At 36.2% G+C, this 17,149-nt stretch overlaps 1 protein-coding gene and 1 non-coding gene across 15 annotated transcripts in view; both read left to right on the top strand.

Annotated features, from left to right (window-relative positions):
- The window catches only part of LOC114489888 (lysine-specific demethylase 6A-like), a 245,469-nt gene that overhangs the window by 75,816 nt on the left and 152,504 nt on the right, over positions 1-17,149 (top strand). The window lies entirely within an intron of this gene.
- On the top strand, positions 12,813-12,919 carry LOC114489903. The gene has a single exon (XR_003683924.1). It is a non-coding gene; the product is annotated as a U6 spliceosomal RNA (small nuclear RNA).

Here is a 17,149-nt window from a genome sequence, read left to right as displayed (position 1 = left end):
TGGCACGAAGTAGATATGATATGAAGATTTGCTGGATAACTTTTTTCCTTTTTTTTGATTGTTGTTCTATTACAGTTGTCTTAATTGATCCTCTCTTGCTGTGTGCCCTACCCCATTCCCCAACTCCTATTCCCACAGTCAATCTCCTACCCCATGTGAGTTATCCATACCCAAGATAACTTTTTAGCTCTTTAAATTTTTGTGGGTGTTTGTTTTAAAAAACAGTAATACTGGAGTTAGTGATCTGGAAACAATGAATGGTTTTATTTTATTTTAGCATGTAAAAAAAACACTTTTGCATATGTGATGGCAAAAGACATGAAGAATTGGTTAGTGATGGTAATACCTGGGATCTATTTATTGACAGTTTTTCCTGTGGGTCTGATTAGAAATCCAACCACTTCTAGTAAAAGGACATGTGTCATAGCAAAATGATAGATTATCTTTATTAAGGGTTGTTAATAAGGATAAAAGATTTGGAAAAATAATCCATAAATTTTAAATACCTTCTGATGCAAATTTGAATTGACTTTAAAACTTTCTGTTTTATCAGAGATTTGGGGTTTGTGCTATCATTTTATAATTTTTAAGCTTTTTAAAGGGAATAGTTCCTGGCAAAGGCATTGTTTTACAAAACAATACGGGTTTCTGCAGAATCACAATGATCTGTGATTTTGTGACTACTGAGAGTGTTGTTTTTTTTTTTTTTCCCTTCAGATGGGTCAGTTAAACATTATCTTTATACAAAGGCTGTGTGTGCATGTATGTGTGAATGAGTGTGAGAGACAGAGAGAGACTTTATAAGCATGACTTATGCTGAACACCCTAAATAAAGGTCAGTAATTTCCTAAAGTTCAATGAAATTAGGAAAGAATTGATTTGTAGTACCTTTTTACTACAGTAAAAAAATACAAATTAAAATGTTAACAGGAAAAAGATACCCAAAAAAAAGATTCCACAAAACACCCCATATGAGAGTCCAGTTCCTCTTTCCCTTTGCAGTCAGTGGTTACCTTTTAATTCTCCCCACAGTGATGGAGTATTACCAACTATGGAAAATATTCTTGCCTTTCCATAGTTCTTTCTGTTTTTCTATTTTATTTTCAATGATAGTTTATTTTTAATATTACTTTCTATTAGGTTCAGGTGTACAGCATAATGGCTACATAATCATATGCTTTACATTTCTATTACTTACCCAGTCCCAAACTGTTACTACTATATTCCTGTGCTGTGTACTTTATATCCCCATGACTATTTTATAACTGTCAATTGCATTTTTCAACCCCTTCACCCACTCTTCTCAAGCTGCTAACCCCTGGCAACCATCAGTCTGGTCTCTGATTTTAACACTCTTTCAGTTATGTTTGTACATTTATTTATTCCCTGGTTTCCATACATAAGTAAAATCATATAGTACTTTCCTTACTATGAATCATTTATTTCATTTAATATAATACTCTCTAGGTCAGCAATTTCAACCAGTGTGCCACAAGAATTTTTAAAACATGTACCTATCTGATTATAGAGTCACAGACACTGTGACTCTATAGACAAATAAAAAATGACAACAGCCAACATAGAGTCCTCTGGTGTGAGTGAATCAAAATTACATATATTTTTGTCAGGTTGGGGAAATACAGTATTTTTTGGTATACTATATACACTGGTATTTATTTTATATCTATTCATATATACATACAAACTCTTTTTTTACCCATTCAACTTTTGGTGGACACTAGGTTGCTTCCATAGCCTGGCTATTGTAAGTAATGCCACAATGAACATTAGAGGTTCTTATGTTCTTTTTAATTATTGTTTCAGGTTTCTTTGAATATACCCCCAGAAATGGAATTGCTGGGTCCTAGGCACTCCGATTTTTAAATTTTTCAGTACGCTTCATTGTTTTCAAAACAGCTGCACCAGTCAGCTCTCCTACCAAAGTGATGGGTATTCCCTTTTCTCCACACTCACCACCACTTCTTGTTTTTCAATTTATTGGCTAGTCTCTCTTTTTTTAAGATTTTACTTATTTATTTTTACTGAAAGGGGAAGGGAAGGAGAAAGAGAGGGAGAAAAACATCAGAGTATAGTTGTCTCTTGCATGCCCCATGCCAAGGACATGGCCAGTAATAACCCAGGCGTGCATCCTAGGCTAGGAATGGAACCTGAAACTCCTTAGTTCACAGTCCACCATTCAGTCCACTGAGCCAAACTGGCCAGGGCTGATGATAGCCATTCTGATAGGAGCGAGGTTATATTTCATTATGATTTTAATTTGCATCTCTCTGATGAGTAGCGATATTGATCGTCTTTTCATATGTCTATTGGCAATCGGTATGTCCTCTTTGGACAGTGTGTATTTAACTCTGCCATTCTTAAATTTGACTTTTTAAAAATTGAATTTTAGAGAGAGAAACAAACAATGATTTGTTACACCACTTACTTATACATATTGGTTGTTTCTTGTATGTGCTGCAGTAGAATCTGCTGGAGTGGTAGATCGTCAAATGCTGCTTGTTGAGATGAGGAACTTACATAGAAAGGATAAAAGGCACAGAGGTCTGCCTTTATCATTTTGTCATTAAAAATATGGTCTGATCTAGCCTTTGGCTTTTAGAAAAATTGTTGATCACATTGTGATATGGTTCCATTAAACTTGCTCTCTACTACTACTCTTCTGGGATTTTCTTAAGTAGTTTACTCTATCACTAAGGGAAAACAGTGTTGCACCTCTTGTATTAGTGTTAAAGGAGTTTCCTTATTCTAACAGTTGATTTTATTCTCCCTTTTCAATCATGCTCTGTATAGTCTGATTGACACAGTACATAAATAATTTGTCCAGAACACAGCAACTCTCAAGGTATTCCAGCAGTTACACCGAGTGATTTTGGCCTGCAGATTCACACAGACTAGATGAATTGCGTAACACTTGCACTCAGCTTCCACCGTCTCCTCAGTAGCTTTCTAAACTGCTCTCTTTCAGCTGTTCCTTGTACAATGCATCTTGCTTCTTCAGCACTTGATCTTTCTCTTCTTGGTGCTTAGCTTTCCAAGAGAGTTCTGAGGCTAACATCTGGTGGTTGCCAGAAACAGAGGAACAAGGCTCTGTGGTAATTAAGACACTAACAAAATCCCTTTTACAGAAGATTTCTCTGTAGCATGTGATGCTGTTTAATAGTATTTTTCCCACAGAATTTCTACCAAAATTTGTGCAAATTCTCTAAAATGCTGGTGATGCATTATCAACTAATTTCATGTAAGATTTGAGATCCTGTGTTAATATTCCTGGGCCTGTGTGAGCACATACAAAGGGTAACCGGTTGATGTTTCTTTCTCTTCATCTCTCTTTCTCTAAAAGCAATGAACAAATTAAGTCTTTGAGGATAAAAATAAATAAATCCTTAGTTAATTCAACTCTTTTCACAGTATCTTCATCAGGAGAATAGATTCCATCTCATTCAACCACAAAAAACCCCTTCTCACCCATTACAATTCTGTCTCCAGTTACATGTTCAATCTCCAGTTTGAGAATCTGACTCTCTCCTTAGGATTTGAAAGTTCACACCCATTCTTTGTATGGACAGATTCTCCATTCCTATTTTTCTGTATTCTCATATGCCTGCTATTCTTATATAGCTTTCTCATGAGTCAGATAGTTCTTGTAGAGTTCTTTAATATGTTTTATGTTCAAGTCTCCCTCTTCTTTACTCTATATCATTTCTAGATTTCTATCTTCAATATTAGTTATCATTTCATCTATCTGTTCCAATGTGTTTCCTGGGCTTGCTAGTTTATTGTTTTAATTTTTTTGTTGCTTCTAGAGAGAATAGGAGGGAGAGAGCGTGAAACATCAATGTGAGACAAACAGCAGTTGTTTGCCTTCTTGTATTTTTAGCAGCTAGGGATCAAACCTGTATCTTGGGTATGTATCCTGACCTGGAATTAAACCTGCAACATTTCTAACAGAGAACACTCCAACCAACTGAGACATACTGGGTAGGACTCGCTAGATTATTCCTGATATTTCTTTATTGAGTTGGGCTTCTCTAAAATTTCCATTTGGTTATATTTTAAAGTTTCATTCCCTTTTGTTAAAAAGTATTCATTTTGTTTATTGATTTTATTTCTGGGTTCCCTAAACTGCATGTCTGTTTTCTTGAATATTTTGTTGAGTTTTTCCTAACTGAAATCTTGAGTTCTCTGTTACTTGTATCACATATTTCAATATCTTTAAGTTTGGTTTCTGCGAATTTTTATTTTCTTTCTGAGCTTTTTCACTAACTTGGTTGCTTATTCATGATATTTGGGTGAATTTTGTCTGTCTTGGCATCTATGAGTGTCATTTCTCTAGTAGATTAATTTCAAGAGGTCCTACTATTATTTTCCAGTCGGTGACACTGAATCATTTTTCTTATTTTTTAATCCTTCTTACACTTCTGTCACTTTTAAGATATTCCCAGGGCAGTGGAAAATGGGCAGACAGACTTCTCTCCTGTGATCTGGTTGTTAAAGTTCCAGGGAACCAATCCTGCAAGCGACAATGGTGTGTAGTGGGACTCCAAATCTTTGAGATCCCAGTGCTGTCTCTGCAGCCAGATGCTGCTGTCATTGTAGTTGTGGTGTGTGGGCCTAGTGGGGAACTGCAACAGAAACCCCTCTGCTTATTAATGTTGCCAGCCACAGAGGAAAAGTTGCCAACCAAACCTGTAACAGAAAGAAAACCGATTTTCTTCTCACCTAGCAACAACCTGGCACATCTTTTTCACCTCATCCCTTAACACCCTCCCACCTAGCAGCCATTAGTCTTGTCTTTGTATCTGAGTATTTTTCTCTTTTTTTGTGTGCATTTATATTGTCCTTTTTGAATCCACATGTAAATGGAGTCATACAGCATTTGTTTTTGTCTTAGTGACATTTTAGTTTTCATAACAACACTTACATCCATCAGTAGTGGTACAAATTATAAGATTTTATTCTTTTTATAAGGCCAAGCAATGTTCTATTGTGTAAATGTACCATGGATTTTTAACCACTCATCTACTGATGGGCACTAGGGCTGTTTCAAAATCATAGCAATTGCTAAGTAACACTGCAAATGAATGTAGGGTTGCATGTAGTCTTTCAAATGAGTTTCCGGTTTCTCTGGATAAATTTCAAGAAATGGAATCACTAGGTCATAGGCAGTTCCATTTTTAATTTTTTGAGGATCTTCCGTTCTATTTTCCACCACTCTGCATTCCCACTAGTAGTGCACTAGGATTCCCTTTTCCCACATTCTCACCAGCACTTGTTGTTTGTTGATTTATTGATGATAGCCATTAATGATAGGTGTGAGGTGATGTCTCACTGTAGTTTTAATTTGTATCTCTCCTGATGGCTGCTGATGCTGAGGGTCTCCTGTCTACTGGCGTTTATGTTTTCTTTACAGTATCTGTTTAGGCCTTCTCTTCAGTTTTTCATTATATTGTTTGTTTTGGTGTTGACTCATAACTTTCTTATATAAATTTGGATGTAAACCCTTTTTCAGATGAGTGAGTCATTGGTGAATTTCACTGTTTATTAAGTAGGTTGTCTTTTTGTTAATGGTTATGTTTTCTGTACAAAATCTTTTTGTTTGAGTATCAGCCTTTTTTATAGCCTCCTTTATCTAAGGGTACTCATTTCTTAATAGTTACCAGACTTTCCATCTTCTCTGTGATCAGCCGTATTTGGTGGATTGAAAAATTACATAACAGGTATTAAATTATGTTTGGAAGAAAACACCAAAGCCTGGAAAACTTACTGTTTGGTTTCCGGTAACGTTTTGTGTGAAATAACTAAGACATATGAGAAGAAAGGTAACAAAGAACTGAGAAATGTAACAGACTATTTGTCACTGTGTGAGAAAAGCAGCTATATTCTGTTGTTCCTACATAAAATGATACTCAGAAATTTACTTTTTGAATGGGTTTTATTTTCTTTCCATACACACACACACACACACACACACACAAGACTCAAAGACTGAGGAGAACTTTCTGACAGTATTATATCATACAGATTTTCCCTCTCCTTTAAATGCTAATGTATCATTTTATTTTATTATTTTTTTAGAGTTTATGTATTTTTAGAGAGGGAAGGGAGGTGGGGAGAGAGAGAGAGAGAAACATCAATGTGCGGTTGCTGGGGGCTGTGGCCTGCAACCCAGGCATGTGCCCTGACTGAGCATCGAAACTGCGATGCTTTGGTTTGTAGCAAACTGTATAACTGTCATGTGAAATTGAATTTTGATCATTGAATAGTGGCTTGCTCTGGGCGTGAATTTTAGTTCTGATTATGCCAAAAAAATGTTTTTAGAGAGTTAATCTCACTGAATAACAAACTTCTTAAAAAATGAAATAAATTTTTATGAGTTTATGCATACAACACCTTTGGGTTTTTTTCTTATAGTGAATTATATAAGAATTTCTTCAATAAAAAGCTAACTGTGGTGTGAGAAGAAGCATTCAAAATAACATGCTTGTAATTTTTCCCACAGCTACTATTTTTGCCTTATTTATTTCTCGTCTGCATTAGTTATTGATAATAGAGATTTTCTTTAACAGTTTTGGAAACTTCTTGTTTAGAATGTCATGTTTGTATAGTCCACTGCCCTATTCTTTGTACTGTCATGAATGTTAATATTTTTATACAGGACTTGGGTTCCTTTCTTGTCATACATTATAGACATACCTTGGAGATACGGTAGGTTTGAGTCCAGATGAATACAATAAAGAAAATATTACAGTGAAGCAAGTCACACAAATTTCTTGGTGTCCTAATTCACATAAAGTTGTGTTTTGAATATAACACTAATTTATGAAATGTTTTATACCATTATGTCTATAAAAACCATGTGCATATCTTAATTTTAAAATACTTTCTTGGTAAAAATGCTGACTACCTCATACCTTAGCGAGTCATAATCTTTTTGGTGATAGAGGTTAATAGTTACTGATGTCAGGGTAGTGACCACTTTATATAAATGTTGGAATGGTGTGCCAACTTCTAAAAGTAAAACAATTTTGCCAAAACAATTTTGAAGTTTGCCAGATGGAATAACTCTTCCTTCCATGAGGGATTTTTGAGTAGCAGCCAGTGCTTTTTGTCAGCATCTTACCCACATTAGAATTTGCTCAAAATTGAAGTCAGTCCTCTCAAATCCTGTCACTGCTCTATTCAAGTAACTTTATATAATAATCAAAATGATTTTAATAACCATCTTTAAATAATTTAATAATCTTTGAAGTGTATTTACAAAGACTAGATTGCATCTTGACCACTTTCTTTACTGATGCATAAGAAGCAACATCTCATCTCTCACATCTTCCTGCTTCAGTTCTAGTTCATGTTCTCTTGCTGTTTCCACCATAATAAGTTACTTCCTCTAATAAGCTCTTGAACTCCTCAAAGTCATACCTCACAGTTGGAATTAAGTTCTTTCCAACTCCTGTTAACATTGGTATTTTGATCTCCTCACCATGAATTATAAATGTTACTAATATTATCTAGAATGGTGAATAGTTTGAGTGTTTTATTTTCAATTCTCAGCAGAGGGTATTTTTTATTTCTAAGCTTAGAAAAGAGGAAGGAAGAGAGTGAGAGTGAACATTGATGGGTTGCCTGCCATATACACACCAACCTGGGATCAGTCCTGCAACCAGTATATGTGCCCTCATTGAAACTGAACCCACAACATTTGGGTGCAGGAGAGAACATTCCAGCCAACTGCGTCATCCATCTAGTGTTTTTCAGAATGTTTTTAATTTACATTGCTCAGATTCATAAGAGGAATCACTGTGTATTGCTGCTGTAACCTGTAAAATATGTTTCTTAAAATTTGAGAGTCAAAATTAGGCCTTGAACCATGGGCTGCACAACGCATGTTGCATAAGCAGGCATGAAGCCAACATTAATCTCATTGTACACCCCTACTAGAGCTCTTGGGTGCCCAGATCCCTTGTCAGTGAGCTGTAGTAGTTTGAAAGGAATCTTGCCTTCCAAGCAGAAGGTCTCTCAACAGTGGACTTAGAACATTCAGTAAACCATGTTGCAAACAGATCTGCTATCACCCAGATCTTGTTGTTGCATTTATATTGCTGAGGCAGAGTAGATTTAGCGTAATTCTTTCTCATGAGCTTCAGGAGTTTCAGAATGTACATGACCATTGACTTCAACTTAAAGTTAGCAGCTGCACTGACCTCTAACGAGAGAGTTAGCCTGTGCTTTGAAGCTTTGAAGCCAGGCATTGACTTCTTCTCTCAGGCTATAAGGCATAATCCCATGCTGTTTTCCACAGTGGCTGCACCAGTCTGCATTCCCACCAACAGTGCACAAGGGTGCCCTTTTCTCCACAATGTCGCCAGCCCTTGTTGTTTGTTGATTTGTTTATGATGGCCATTATCACAGGTGTGAGGTGGTATGTGACAACTTCCTCCAGGATAAGGCTGACTTGTCTACACTGAAACGTGTTGCTGAGTGTACCCCCTTCATTAATCTTCCTAGCTAGATCTTGTGGTTGACCTGTGGCATCTTCTACATCAGCAGTTGCTTACACTCTGATTTAGTGGAAGCGGCCTCTGCTAGCTTCAAGCTTTTCCCCTTGCAGCTGGCTCACTGCTCTCAGCCTTCACAGAACTGAAGAGTGATGGGAGTTTGAGTTGGAGTAGGCTTTGGCTTTAAGCAATGTTGAGGCTCTTGGATCTTCTCTGCAGATCAGTGACGTCTCCTGTGCACCAATATGTCTTTCACATTAGTATCATTCCAGTCTTCACTGGAGTGGCATTCTTGGTTTCTTTCAAACCCTTTTTCTTAGCATTCACAGCCTGTCTAACTAATTTTGTGCAAAACAACTAGTTTTAGGGCAGTCTTGGCTTTCAACATGTTTCCCTCACTCAGCTTGATTTTCCCTACCTTTTGATGTAAAGGAAGAGATGTATGACTCTTCCTTTCAACTGAGTCCAGAGTCAACTGTAATGGGTAAGTTCAGTACTGTTGTTTCAGGGAATGGGAAGGCAACAGAGCTAGTGAGATTTGGAACACAGCAACATTTATAGAGTAACTATGCTGTTTAATGCTTGAATGCAGTTTGTGGGACCTCAAAACAATTACAATATTAACTTCAAAGATCACTGATCCCATTACTATATGATCACCGTTATATAATAATGAAAAGGAGAAATGACATGAAAATATCAAAAATGTAGCACAGAGGCATGAACTGATCAAGTGCTGTTAGAAAAACAACATCCACAGACATTCAGTTTGTAAAAATTTCAGTATCTGGGAAGTATAGTCAAATGAGTATGGCTGTGTATGCAAAATATGATATTAATATGATAACAGTGATCATATTCTTTAGGAATTTACTTAATTCTGTAAACTCATATAGAGATGATGTCTTGATTTTTAGATGTATACTGGTGTTCTTAGAGACACACCAACAGTAGACTTTTTTGATTTTCAAATCATTGTAATTAAAGGATTGTCTATCTGTGTGTATTTAGAATCATTGTCTGGCATGTCCATGAATATGTTGCCCTGTTTAAATCTCCCTCCCTCCATCCTTCCACCTCCCTTCATTCCTCTCTGAAATCAGTTTTTAAAAAAAATCCTCTGGTGAGGATTCAAGAAATCAGTGATAACAGTACCACCAAAAACTGCTGATTTTAAAAGGAACACATAAAAAGGACAGAAAGATGAGAAGTTTGCATCCTCATCATCAAGTCACATTCATGACAAAAAGGTAAATTTATGTTTTAGTTCTGTATTTTGTATTTTAGTGTTTCCACAGTAATTTTTTTGTTATTAATTACTTTTGGAGAGACTACCAGGCACATACTAAGAATTTTAGCACTTTAGTCTGGAATAATTTAAAATACTGGTTTGTAAATTATGTTGGTGGAGTTGCCTTTTTAGAGAAAATTTGTAATAAAAGATTATTGGGAATGCAGCTGCTCTCTTTACAAACTATCTATTGTTGTCTTTGAACTACAGTAGCAGAGTTTCTGTGTCTAAATGTCCTCAACAACAGAAACTATTTCTTCTCTTACTTGGCATAGGGTTGTTATTGAGGGAACTCATTTCTATTTCTTTAACTCCTCCATCTATGGCCATACCACCCAGAATGTGCCTGATGTCATATGATTTAATTCATCCTACATTAGCAAGGTATCCTGATGACATGTGTATAATGTTATTTTTTTGGCAGAAAATACACATTTTTCTTTTTTCTTTATTTGTCTTCACTTAAGGAAATTTTTTTCCTGTATTTCTCTTCCACTGAGCTCATCAACTTACTTACATCTACATATCTCCTAGGAAGGTTGTCTGGTATGACATTATCTCATTAATGCTTTAATTAACAATTTTCTCCCTTTAAAAATTATTGTATCCTTAAGCACACTTTACAGTGTGTGTTATGGAAATATTATGTTGTTCACCTTGCATAACATGTTCGCCCATGTGTCAATTGCATAAGAATATGACTTGTATAGTAGAAATAGAACTATGAGTGTAAGATGTTTCGTATTTTTATTTCCTTTGCTGTTTTTTATTTATATTTACTGATGTAACACTGTTTAATGAAATTATACTGATTTAAGGGTTACAAATCTATGATGCCTCATCTGTACATTGTACTGTGTCCACCACCCCAAGTCAAGTCTCCTTTTATTACCATTTACCCCCCTTTACCCTTTTCTACCTGCATCCACCAGATTTTGTTCTGATAGCCACCATGCTGTTGACCGTTTGTTTCTTTGTTTGTTTGTTTGTTTGTTTGCTTGCTTAATTTTTTCACCTTTTTTACCCAGCCCTGGAACCCCACCCCTGGTCACAAAGGAGTGTTAAAATTCCCTATCATGACAGTCTCTTTGTTTATGGCCATCAAAGTTTGCTTTATATATTTAGGTGCTTGTATGTTTTCTTCCTATTTCCATGAAGTATGTTTTTCCATTTCTTTCCTTTTAGTCTGTGTGTATCTTTGCTCTCCAGTGGATCTCTGGAAGGTAGCATATGTAAGCTTCTTGTTTTCTTTCCATTTCAGCTATCCTATGTTTTTATTTGAGCATTTGAGACATTTACATTTAAGATTATTGGTAGGTTAGTATGTATTGCCATTTATTCTTCTAACTATGCTCCTCTATTGTTCTTTTTTCTGCTCTTAAGTCTCTTCCTCTTTTTCTTCAGCTTCTTTCTCTTTCTTCTCTTGCTCATTTCTTCTCCTACTTTTCTTCAAGTAGGCCTTTTCCCATTTCTGGTAATACTAGTTTGGTGGTGACAAGTTCCATTAGCTATTTCTCATTCAGTTTTAAACAATAGCTTTGCTAGATAAAATAGCCTTGGACGTAGGTCCTTGCTTTTTATCTCTTTGAATATTTCATGACAACCCCTTCTTGCCTCAGATGTTTGAGAAATCAGATAACAGTCTTATGGGAACTGTTTTTAGGTAACTATTTCTTGCTGCCATTAAAATTCTCTCCTAAGCCCTGATTCATATAGCTTTAATGGGTTGGGCTAAAGTCACAAGGAGGGAGTGCTCCACCCAAGAAAGTCTGATCTATGGGGGGAATTGGTTAGCACAGGAGGCCTTGGATTGTTATGAGTGTGGTTTCCACCTCATTTTGCTGTTTTGTAACTCATCCTGATCGTTTCTTTTGCATATACTGATTAGAAGATTACCCGTAAGTTTCTCTCATAAATTTCCAATCAGTTGTTTTATTATATGGTAAAATGAAAAGCAGATAAGTCTTAAAAATGAAATATTAAAACATAGAAAGTATAGCCATGAAATATTTTTAATAGATTTAAGTCACATAAGAATATTTCAATAAATAAAATGAAAACAATTTGAAGATTAGAAAAAGAACTATAAACATTATAATTGTACATTTAGGTAAGTGCTATAAACTATCACTTTTATACATCTAACTTTTAGGAATTCTAATCTACAGTGCTACTCACAAAATGTAACATACTTTGAAACTCTTTTTTTTTTTATAAAAAGATTTTTAAGATGTATTTTTTTTTTTAAGAGCAGGGAGGAAGAGAAACACCAGTGTGTGGTTGCCTCTCACATGCCTGATATGGAGGCTGGCCTGCAAACCAGGCACATGCCCTGACTGAATCAGACAGGTGATCCATGCTCAGCCCACTGAACCACACCAGCCAGTGTCAATTTAACCTCTTTATAATGAATTGAAAAAATATTTATGGAGAAACTGGTCTCACAAAAGTAGGTTAATAGGAATGAAGGAGCAATTGTAAAGCATTCAATCTTTGTCTAATAAAGCAAGTCATAATGTCTTATTTTTTAAAATTTTATTTTAATCGCTGTTCAAGTATATTTTTCTGTCCTTTACTCCCATTCCAGCCCACCCACCTCCCTCCCATTTCCACCCCTCAACCCACTATTTGTCCATGTGTCCTTTATACTTGTTCCTGTAAACACTTCCCATTATCCCCTGAAATTCCCTCTTTTCTCCCCTCTGGTCACTGTCACCCTGTCCGCTACTTCAGTGTCTTTGGTTATATTTTGCTTGTTTGTGTATTTTGTTGTTTAGGTTAAAGGTGAGATCATATGGTATTTGTATTTCACTGACTGGCTTATTTCACTTAGCATAATGCTTTCCAGCTCCATCCAAGCTGTTGCAAAGAGGAGGAGCTCCTTCATCCTTTCTGCTGCATAGAATTCGATTGTGTAAATGGACCATAGTTTTTTGATCCATTCATTTATTGATGGGCATCTTGGTTGCTTCCAGCATCTAGCTATTGTAAATTGTGCTGCTATGGTGCTCGCTTCAGCAGCACATATACTAAAATTGGAATGATACAGAGAAGATTAGCATGGCCCCTGCGCAAAGATGACACGCAAATTCGTGAAGCGTTCCATATTTTTTTGGACAACTGTAATAGCATAATCAATAAAATATATTTAAAAAAAAAACAAACAAAAAAAACATCTGTGGGGGGTGAGATAAAAAAAAAAATTGTGCTGCTATGAACATTGGGATGCACAGATTCTTTCCGATTGGTGTTTCAGGGTTCTTAGGGTATAGTCCCAGCAGTGGAATTGCAGGGTCAAAAGGCAGATCCATTTTTAGTTTTCTGAGGGAGTTCCATACTGCTTTCCATAGTGGTTGTACCAGTCTGCAGTCCCACCAACAATGCACTAGGGTCCCCTTTTTCTTTACAACCTCTCCAACACTTGTTGTTTGTTGCTTTGTTTGTGATGGCCATTCTGTCTGGTGTGAAGTGGTATCTCATTGTGATTTTAATTTGCATCTCTCCGATAGCTAGCGATACTGAGCATCCTTTCATGTGTCCCTGGATCCTCTGTATATCCTCCTTGGGCAAGTGTTTGTTCAATTCCCTTGCCCATTTTTTAATTGGGTGCTTGTCTTTTTAGAGTGGAGTTGTGTAAGTTCCTTGCATATTTTAGAGATTAAACCCTTGTCTGAGGTATCATTGGCAAATATGTTTGTCCATACAGTTGGTTCTCTTTTTATTTTAATACTGTTTTCTTTAGCTGTGCAAAAGCTTTTAATTTTGATGAGATCCCGTTTGTTTATTCATTCTTTTATGTCCCTTGCCCTAGGGGACATATCAGTAAAAATGTTGCTGCATGAGATATTTGAGATTTTCCTGCTTATGTTCTATTCTAGGACTTCAATGGAGTCACAGTTTATATTTAAATCTTTTATGCACCTTGAATTCATTTTTGTGTGTGGGTAAGTTGGTGCTTGAGTTTCATTTTTTTACATGTAGCTGTCCAGTTCTCCCAACACCATTTGTTGAAGAGGTTATTGTTACTCCACTTGATGTTGGTGCCCCCTTTGTCAAATATTAATTGACCATAGAGACCTGGGTTTATTTCTGGGCTCTCTGTTCTGTTCCATTGGTCTATGTGCCTGTTTTTATGCCAGTACCAGGCTGTTTTGATTCCAGTGGCCTTGTAATATAGTTTACTATCAGGTATTGTGATCTCTCCTGCTTTACTCTTCTTTCTCAAAATTGCAGGAGCTATTCAGGGTCATTTATGGTTCCATATAAATTTTTGAAGTGTTTGTTCTATGTCTGTGAAATATGCCACTGGTACTTTAATAAGTATTGCATTGAATGTGTAAATTGCTTTTGGTAGTATGGACATTTTGATGATGTTAATTCTTCCAATCCATACACATGGTATATGTTTCTGTTTGTTTGTGTCTTCCTTGATTTCTTTCTTCATTGTTGTGTAGTTTTCTGACTACAGGTCTTTTACCTCCTTGGTTAGGTTTATTCCTAGGTATTTTATTTTTCTTTTTGGTATATTGAATGGAATTTTTTTCTTGATTTCTGTTTCTGCTGTTTCATTTTGGTATACAGAAATGTTTTTTATTTCTGGATATTGACTTTATATCCCACTGTTTTGACAAATTCATTTATTAGGTCGGGCAGTTTTTGGCCGAATCTTTAGGATTTTCTATGTACACTATCATGACATCTGCAAACAGTGACAGTTTTGTTTCCTCCTTTCTGATTTGGATGCCTTTTATTTCTTTTTCTTGTCTGATCGCTGTGACTAAAAAACTTCCAGTACTATATTGAATAGAAGTGGTGAAAGTGGGCAGCCTTGTCTTGTTCCTGATCTTAGTGGAAAAGATTTTAATTTTTGTCCATTGAGTATGATGTTGGCTGTAGGTCTCTCCTATATGGCCTTTATTATGTTGAGGAATGCTCCCTCTTTTCCCAGTTTGCTGAGTGTTATCACACATGGGTGCTGTACCTTATCAAATACTTTTTTTGTATCTATTAATATGATCATGTGATTTTTGTCTTTGCTTTTGTTTATGTGATGTATTACATTTACTGACTTGTGAATATTGTACCATTCTTGCATCGATGGAATGAAGCCCTCTTAGTCATGGTATATGATCCTTTTAATGTATTGTCGGATGTGGTCTGCCAATACATTGTTGAGGATTTTAGGGTCAGTGTTCATCAGTGATATTGGCCTGAAGTTTTCTTTCTTTGTTGTTTCTTTATCTGGTTTTGGGATTAGGATGATGCTGGCTTTTAAAAGAGTTTGGGAGACTTTCATCTTTTTGGACTTTTTAAATAGTCTGTGAAGGATAGGGGTTAGCTCTTCCTTAAATGCTTTGTAGAATTCTCCTGTGAAACCATCTGGTCCAGAGCTTTTGTGTGTTGGGAGTTTTTGATTACTGCTTCAACTTCTTTTGCCATTACTGGTCTGTTCAGGCTTTCTGCTTCTTTTTCATTGAGTTTTGGAAGATTATATTTTTCTAGAAATTTGTCGATTTCACCTAGGTTTCCAAATTTCTTGGCCTACAGTTCTTAGTAATTTCTTACAATCCTTTGTATTTCTGTGGTATCAGTTGTAATCTCTCCTCTTTCATTTCTGATTGTGTTTATTTGGGTCGTCTCCTTCTTCTTCTTTTTTTTTTTTTTGATGAGTCTGCTTAAAGGCTTGTCGGTTTTGTTTATCTTTTCAAAGAACCAGCTCTTGGATTCATTGATCCTTAGAATTATGCTTTAGTCTCTATGTCATTTAATTCCGCTCTGATCTTGATATTTCCTTCCTTCTAATTGCTCTGGGCTGTCTTTGTTGGTGTTCCTAGAGTTCTTGTTTGTTTGAAGTGTTTCTGTCTTTTTTAGGTAGGCCTGTTTCACTATAAACTTCCCTCTCAGAACTGCCTTTGCTGTGTCCCATAAGTTTTGGGTTGTTGTAAGTTCATTTGCATTTGTTCCCATATACTTTTTTATTTCTTCCCTAATGTCATTTTTGAGCCATTGATTGTTTAACAGCATGCTATTCAATCTCCATGATTTTGGGTATTTTGGAATTTTTTCTTTGGCGTTGGTTTCTAGTTCAGTCCCTTGTGATCTGAGAAAATGCTTGGTGTGATTTCAATTTTCTTGAATTTGTTGAGGTTTGTTTTGTGTCCTATCATGTGGTCTATCTTTGAAAATGTTCCGTGTACCTTTGAAAAGAATGTATATTTAGCTTCTTTGGGAAGAAAGGTTCTCTTTATATACATCAGTTAGGTCCCTTTGATCTAGGGCATTGTTCAGTGCCATCATATCTTCACTGATACTTTGTTTGGAAGACCTGTCCATTTTTGACTGTGGGGTGTTAAGGTCCCCCACTATAATTGTCTTGCTGTCAATATCTTTCTTGAAGTCCTCTAAGATTTCCTTTATGTATTTGGGTGCTCCTGTGTTGGGTGCATATATATTTACAATGTTTATGTCTTCTTGGTGGATTCTTCCCTTGAGTATTATGAAGTGACCCTCTGGATCTCTCTTTATGGCCCTTTTCTGGAAGTCTGTTTTGTCTGACATGAGTATTGCTACCCCGGCTTTTTTCTTTTTCCTATCCATTTGCTTGGAAAATTTGTTTCTAGCCCTTCACTTTCAGCCTGTGCAGGTCTTTTATCCTAAGGTGGGTCTCTTGTAGGCAGCATATTGTGTGGGTCATGTTTTCTTATCCAATCAGCTATTCTGTGTCTTTTGATTGGGGCATTTAATCCATTTATGTTTAAGGTTATTATTGATAGGGACTTACTCATTGTCTTTTATGTATGTGTGTTCCCCCCCCACCTTTTCTTTTCCTTCCTTAAAGCAGTTTCTTTAGAATCTCTTGCAGAGCTGGTTTGAGGAAGGTGTATTCTTTAGACTTTTTTGTCTGGGAAGCTTCTTATTTGGCCTTCTATCTTGATTGAGAGCCTTGCTGGGTAAAGTAGTCGTGGTTTCAGGCCTCTGGTTCTCATTACTTGGAAGATGCCTTGCCATTCTGTTCTGGCTTGGAGTGTTTCCATTGAGAAGTCAGCTGCTAGTCTTATTGGGGCTCCCTTGTACGTTACTTCCTGTGTTTCCCTTGCTGCCTTTAAGATTCTCTCCTTGTCGTGAAATTTTGCCATTTTAATTATGATGTGTTGAAGTGGGCCTCTTTGAGTTCCTCTTGAGTGGGTCTCTCTGTGTTTTCTGGATTTGTGTGACTTTTTCTCTCCTCAAATTAGGGAAGTTTTCCATCATTACTTTTTCAAATAGGTTTTCTATTCCTTGCTCTTCCTTTTTTCCTTCTGATAGTTCTATTATATAGATATTATTACATTTCATATTGCCT

Source organism: Phyllostomus discolor, chromosome Y (genome assembly GCF_004126475.2).
Source record: "Phyllostomus discolor isolate MPI-MPIP mPhyDis1 chromosome Y, mPhyDis1.pri.v3, whole genome shotgun sequence".
NCBI lineage: Eukaryota > Metazoa > Chordata > Mammalia > Chiroptera > Phyllostomidae > Phyllostomus > Phyllostomus discolor.
The sequence above is the reverse complement of the archived record's forward strand: the minus strand, read 5'-3'. Positions and strand labels throughout refer to the sequence as shown.